This window comes from Salvelinus sp. IW2-2015, unplaced genomic scaffold (assembly GCF_002910315.2).
Source record: "Salvelinus sp. IW2-2015 unplaced genomic scaffold, ASM291031v2 Un_scaffold358, whole genome shotgun sequence".
In the NCBI taxonomy this organism is placed as follows: domain Eukaryota; kingdom Metazoa; phylum Chordata; class Actinopteri; order Salmoniformes; family Salmonidae; genus Salvelinus; species Salvelinus sp. IW2-2015.
Genome location: NW_019942548.1, coordinates 341,962 through 348,097, shown reverse-complemented (window position 1 = coordinate 348,097; position 6,136 = coordinate 341,962).

Sequence of the window (6,136 nt, the reverse complement as noted above, 5' to 3'; positions counted from 1 at the left end):
TCCATCGCCAAATTCGTGCTGATGAGAGGAAACACTTGAAGCCATTGCTTCTGGTCAGTACTTTCAGTTTTGCCTAAACGATTTAGTTGTTAGTGTCTGCCTCCTTTTCAAAAAAGCCTGCCTTGGGGGAGGAACATCGCTGAAAGATGCCCAATGGCTCTATCGAACAAGGACAACCATATCTAAACGTTCAAAAACAAAATTATGTGTGAAACACATCTCACTGCCCTTGAAATGCCTTGGACATGATGAAAATAAGCCCAGATTCCCCCAGGGTAAAATTCCCCTTAAAGAGCCCCCACGCTTGGTCTAAACTTTAACATGCATCGCTTGCGGTATGGTTTTGGAAGCGGTATGGTTTTCAAAAAACAAAAGGCTAAATTGGTACACACCTTTTGTAAAATCACTTGGAAAACCAAGCCAGGGGAAAAAAATGCATATTACAACCTATGTGTTTTGATAATTACGTTGTTTCTTCTATAACCTGTTAGTTCATATGCCTTGTCACCGTGAAACTGTATATACAGTTGAAGTCGGAAGTTTACATACACCTTAGCCAAATACATATAAACTCAGTTTTTCACAATTCATGACATTTAATCCTATTAAAAATTCCCTGTCTTTGGTCAGTTAGGATCACCACTTTATTTTAAGAGTGTGAAATGTCAGAATAATAGTAGAGAGAATGATTTATTTCAGCTTTTATTTCTTTCATCACATTCCCAGTAGGTCAGAAGTTTACATACACTCAATTCGTATTTGGTAGTATTGCCTTTAAATTGTTTAACTTGGGTCAAACGTTTTGGGTAGCCTTCCACAAGCTTCCCGCAAAACGTTGGGTGAATTTTGACCCATTCCTCCTGACAGAGCTAGTGTAACTGAGTCAGGTTTGTGGGCTCCTTGCTCGCACATGCTTTTTCAGTTCTGCCCACAGTTTTCTATAGGATTGAGGTCAGGGCTTTGTGATGGCCACTCCAATACCTTGACTGTGTTGTCCTTAAGCCATTTTGCCACAACTTTGGAGAATGCTTGGGGTCATTGTCCATTTGGAAGACATTTGCGACAAAGCTTTAACTTCTTGACTGATGTCTTGAGATGTTGCTTCAATATATCCACATAATTTTCCTCCCTCATGATGCATCTATTTTATGAGTGCACCAGTCCCTCCTGCAGCAAAGCACCCCCGTGCGTCACGGTTGGGATGGTGTTCTTCGGCTTGCAAGCCTCCCCCTTTTTCCTCCAAACATAACAATGGTCATTATGGCCAAACTGTTCTATTTGTGTTTCATCAGACCAGAGGACATTTCTCCAAAAGTACAATCTTTGTCCCCATGTGCCGTTGCAAACCGTAGTCTGGCTTTTTTATGGGGTTTTGGAGCAGTGGCTTCTTCCTTGCTGAGCGGCCTTTCAGGTTATGTCGATATAGGACTCATTTTACTGTGGATATAGATACTTTGGTAACTGTTTCCTCCAGCATCTTCACAAGGTCCTTTGCTGTTGTTCTGGGATTGATTTGCACTTTTCGCACCAAAGTACATTCATCTCTAGGAGACAGAACGCGTCTCCCTCCTTAGCAGTATGAGGGCTGCGTGGTCCATGGTGTTTTATACTTGTGTACTATTGTTTGTACAGATGAACATGGTACCTTCAGGCATTTGAAATTGCTCCCAAGGATGAACCAGACTTGTGGAGGTCTATACTTTTTCTTCTGAGGTCTTGGCTGATTTCCCCCTGATGTCAAGCAAAGAGGCACTGAGTTTGAAGCTAGGCCTTGAAATACATCCACGGGTACACCTCCAATTGACTCAAAATATGTCAATTAACCTATCAGAACCTTCTAAAGCCATAACATCATTTTCTGGAATTTTCCAAGCTGTTTAAAGGCACAGTCAACTTAGTGTATGTTAACTTCTTATCCACTGGAATTGTGATCCAGTGAATTATAAGTGAAATAATCTGTCTGTAAACAATTGTTGGAAAAATGACTTGTGTCATGCACAAAATAGATGTCCTAACCGACTTGCCAAAACTATAGTTTGTTTAACAAGAAATGTGTGGAGTGGTTGAAAAACGAGTTTTAATGACTCCAACCTGAGTGTATGTAAACTTCCGACTTCAACAATAGGCCTAAGGCCGAGACAATAAGAAGACACAGTTGCAGAATAAATTCAACCACACCTTATCACAAAACAAGTCACCTTGGTCTAATACAGTAACAACTAAAAGATGCCAGACACAATTTAGTCCAATCAACATAAGCTAAATATAATGTTGCTGTCTTTGGTTCTGATTTCTCTATGTGTGTGTGTGTGTGCGTGTGTGTGTGCGTGCGTGCGTGTGTGCAAATAGAAAAAACATGTTAACTCATCCTACACTACCAGTCAAAAGTTTGGACACACATACTCATTCAAGGGTTTTTGTTTATTCATGACATCAAAACTATGAAATAACACATATGGAATCATGTAGTAACCAAAAAAGTGTTAAACAAATTAAAATATATTTTATATTTCAGATTCTTCAAAGTAGCCACCCTTTGCCTTGATGGCAGCTTTGTACATTCTTGGAATTCTCTCAACCAGCTTTATGAGGTAGTCACCTGGAATGCTTTTCCAACAGAAGGAGCTCCCACATATGCTGAGCACTTGGTTGGCTGCTTTTCCTTCACTGCGGTCCAACTCATCCCAAACCATCTCAATTGGGTTGAGGTCGGGTGATTGTGAAGGCCAGGTCATCTGATGCAGCACTCCATCACTCTTCTTCTTGGTCAAATAGCCCTTACACAGCCTGGAGGTGTGTTGGGTCATTGTCCTGTTGAAAAACAAATGATAGTCCCATTAAGCGCAAACCAGCTTGGATGGCGTATCACTCCAGAATGCTGTGGTTGCCATGCTGGTTAAGTGTGCCTTGAATTCTAAATAAATCACAGACAGTGTCACCAGCAAAGCACCCACACACCATCACACGTCCATGCTTCACGGTAGAGACCACACACCCGTTCACCTACTCTGTGCCTCACCACGACACGTTGGTTGGAACAATGGACAGATTTCCACCAGTCTAATGTCCATTGCTCGTGTTTCTTGGCCCAAGCAAGTCTCTTCTTATTATTGGTGTCCTCTAGTAGTGGTTTCTTTGCAGCAATTCGACCATGAAGGCCTGATTCACGCAGTCTCCTCTGAACAGTTGATGTTGAGATTTGTCTGTTACTTGAACCCTGTGAAGCATTTATTTGGGCTGCAATCTGAGGTGCAGTTAATTGTCGATTTCTGAGGCTGGTAACTCCAATGAAGTTATCCTCTGCAGCAGAGGTAACTCTAGGTCTTCATTTCCTGTGGCAGTCCTTGTGAGAGCCAGTTTCATCATAGCGCTTGATGGATTTTGCAACTGCACTTGAAGAAACCTCCTTCAGTTCTAGATATGATAGAATATTGTTGCATTAACACAGGCCTAAGTAGGCCTATGTAAATTAATCTCAACCAGATGCATTGTTGAAAGAACCATGAGTTGATTATTAGAGTTTGATTTAAGTTTCATTGAATGCCTTTTCACAAATTCTTTATACAACAAACACAAAACTAGGCTACACAATATATTGACATTATCGATATTGTTACAATTAAACCATTGATTCTCAACTGGTGGGGCGCTAATYAGAGCATTGGTTCCCAAACTTTTTATAGTTCTGTACCCCTTCAAACATTCAACCTCCAGCTGCGTACCCCCTCTAGCACCAGGGTCAGCACACTCTCAAATGTTGTCTTTTGCCATCATTGTAAGCCTGCCTGCCACACACACATTTATGAAACATAAGAATGAGTGTGAGTTTTTGTCACAACACAGCTCGTGGGCACAAATAATAATATAATAGTAATCAATTATGTTGCTCTTTATTTAACCATTTTACATATAAAACCTTATTTGTTCATCAAAAATTKTGAATAACTCATCACAGATTAATGAGAAGGGTGTGCTTGAAAGGATGCACATACCTCTGCAATGTTGGGTTGTATTGGAGAGAGTCTCAGTCTAAAATAATTTTCCACACACAGTCTGTGCCTGTATTTAGTTTCCATGCTAGTGAGGGCCGAGAATCTACTCTCACATAGGTATGTGGTTTTAAAGGGCATCAGTGTCTTWACAGCTCGATTTCCCAAAGCAGGATACTCTGAGCGCAGCCCAATCCAGAAATCTGGCAGTGAATTCTGATTAAATTCAATTTTCACAGAACCACTTGTTGCAAATTCGATGAAGCTCTCTTGTTCTAATATCGGTAAGTGGACTGGAGGCAGGGCATGAAACGAATCCAGTTGTTTGTGTCATTCGTTTCGGGAAAGTACCTGCGTAACTGCGCACCCAGCTCACTCAGGTGCTTCCCTATATCACATTTGACATTGTCCGTAAGCTTGAGTTCATTTGCACACAAAAAATCATATAATAATGGAAAGACCTGTGTGTTGTCCTTGTTAATGCAGGCAGAGAAGAGCTCCAACTTCTTAATCATAGCCACAATTTTGTCCCACACATTGAATATAGTTGCGGAGAGTCCCTGTAATCCTAGATTCAGATCATTCATGCGAGAAAAAACATCACCCAGATAGGCCAGTCGTGTGAGAAACTCGTCATCATGCAAGTGGTCAGACAAGTGAAAATTATGGTCAGTAAAGAAAACTTTAAGCTCGTCTCTCAATTTTTTTTAAATTGTCAAAACTTTCCCCTTTGATAACCAGCGCACTTCTGTATGTTGTAAAAGCATTACATGGTCACTGCCCATATCATTGCATAGTGCAGAAAATAGACAAGAGTTCTGGTGCTTAGTTAACCATTTTCACTGGAGTGTCCAACATGTCTTTCAAGCTGTCAGGCATTCCCTTGGCAGCAAGAGCCTCTCGGTGGATGCTGCAGTGTACCCAAGTGGCGTCGGGATCAACTGCTTGCACGCGTGTTACCACTCCACCATGTCTCCCTGTCATGGCTTTTGCACCATCTGTACAGATACCAACACATCTTGACCACCAAAGTCCATTTGATGTCACAAAGCTGTCCAGTACTCTCCTGTTGTCCTGGTTTCCAGATGAGGATGTCTTCCTTAATTGACCCCCCATAAACATAATGGACATATACCATATACCACCACGTCTGTTGACTCATCCAGCTGTAACGCATAGAATTCACTGCCTTGTATGCGAAGCGGTAATTGTTTCAAAACATCTCCTGCTATGTCACTGATGCGTCGGGAAACAGTGTTGTTTGATGGAGGCATTGTCTGTATCGTTTTTTTTTTACCTATTCCCCCAGCATTGTCCCAGCCATATCAGCGGCAGCAGGAAGAATTAAGTCTTCCACAATAGTATGGRGCTTGCCTGTCCTAGCCACTCGGTAGCTCACCATATAAGACGCTTCTAGCCCCTTCATATTAATGGTATCTGTTGCTTTATACATTTCTTACTACTCAAAAGTCATGACCATCGTTATGTTTGGAGGAAAAAGGGGGAGGCTTGCAAGCCGAAGAACACCATCCCAACCGTGAAGCACGGGGGTGGCAGCATCATGTTGTGGGGGTGCTTTGCCTGCAGGAGGGACTGGTGCACTTCACAAAATAGATGGCATCATGAGGGAGGAAAATGATGTGGATATATTGAAGCAACATCTCAAGACATCAGTCAAGAAGTTTAAGCTTGTCGCAAATGGGTCTTCCAAATGGACAATGACCCCAAGCATACTTCCAAAGTTGTGGCAAAATGACTTAAGGACAACACAGTCAAGGTATTGGAGTGGCCATCACAAAGCCCTGACCTCAATCCTATAGAAAATGTGTGGGCAGAACTGAAAAAGCGGTGTGCGAGCAAGGAGGCCTACAAACCTGACTCAGTTACACCAGCTCTCAGGAGGAATGGGCCAGGAAATCACCCAACTTATTGTGGGAAGCTTGTGGAAGGCTACCCAAAACGTTTGACCCAAGTTAAACAATTTAAAGGCAATGCTACCAAATACTAATTGAGTGTATGTAAACTTCTGACCCACTGAATGTGATGAAAGAAATAAAAGCTGAAATAAATAATTCTCTCTACTATTATTCTGACATTTCACATTCTTAAAATAAAGTGGTGATCCTAACTGACCAAAGACAGGTAAT